The sequence below is a fragment of the Mycetomoellerius zeteki genome, unplaced genomic scaffold, assembly GCF_001594055.1.
Source record: "Mycetomoellerius zeteki isolate Tzet28-1 unplaced genomic scaffold, Tzet1.0 scaffold96, whole genome shotgun sequence".
NCBI classification, from domain to species: domain Eukaryota; kingdom Metazoa; phylum Arthropoda; class Insecta; order Hymenoptera; family Formicidae; genus Mycetomoellerius; species Mycetomoellerius zeteki.
Window position 1 is genome coordinate 901,124 of NW_017257999.1, and position 1,382 is coordinate 902,505.

Here is a 1,382-nt window from a genome sequence, read left to right on the forward strand (position 1 = left end):
CGAGTAGTAATACATGTTGAAGTTTGCCAAACACGTTTGATCGTATTTGTGATATCTTATCGCGGCGAAACTAGGTAATACTCACATGGAAGTCAAATCACGAATCTCGAAGACAGTAAACTTAGAGTACAGTGATTTACGCTTTTTGCCTCTTGAATTCAGCTTTATGACTATAGAAACGCACATTTGTAATTCTTGCGAACTGGTCAAGCTACATTGCTTTTCGTTTGAAACTACGATTATTCGCTTGTGCAACCAGAAAGGATGTGCCGTCGTACGAGAAATAGCGCCATTAAATTTGACTGCAGCTACATCGTACGACTCCTGCGTTTCCTGCCGTACCGTTTCGGCTTGTATTCTTGATACATCCATGGAGAAATTTTACTAGTTCTCTAGACTTACGACTGTTTCCTTCCTCTAGAAAACTTGTATGTTCCTTCATATGTGACGTAAATAATTTAAGAAAATGTCGTTCTTTCTTGAGATTTGCTATGTTTATTTTCCTTTAGATCTGTTATCACAAAGAAATTGACTTGTCAAATATATGGAAGTTATTTTTATCTTATTTACTTATCTCACGACAACGTATAGCGATAATTAGCGGAGTATTATGTCTATTTTTGTATTGCTATTGTTTAAATATGATGTTCCATTTTGTGTTAGGCCGAAATGAGAAGTGTTGTCATGTCTTTTGTTATTCTTTGATGTACTTTTGCGGAAAGGAGAAATATATATTACAGTAGTTGCAACCGAGACACCCGTTGAGATTTCGCTTCGTCAGAGAACAACGGTAACGTTGTCTTTTCTGTGATGGGCCAGAGACACGAAGGGAAACTCGAATAGTTATCGAAGGAAATAAGGTCACCGAAAGAAAATTGCAGGCTGTCACGTGAAGCATTTCTCATATTTTGATTCTTTGTCGGGTCTCTTTGAAATATGAATCCAACAATAAGAGTTTGTATTGAGAACTTTATTTAGACTTACTTCACAGACTTGAAGCTTCGAATTATATTATATATGTAGATGCCTATACGTATATATCTATTCCTTTTTGCATTTGCGTAGCGAATATTTATTCATATCTGTCACACCCACACATCCGTAATCAGTATTTGTATATAGATAAAAAGAATTTACAAGAAAAACTAATTACTTTTTGTTTCCACGTTTTCTTGTTCGATAATTTTAAAAGATATTTTTGTATCTATATGCGAGGCATTATTTTACCGTAATCGTTTCCTTTTATTGCTCGATCGTACGATTTTATTTATTACTAAAACTCACGGTCGAACTTTCCTGATTGACGTAGTTAATTCTTGAGGAGCTAAACTACTGGATGGAGAAACCGTGCAGGAAGGTGGATCGTTAAGTGAAATAGAAGG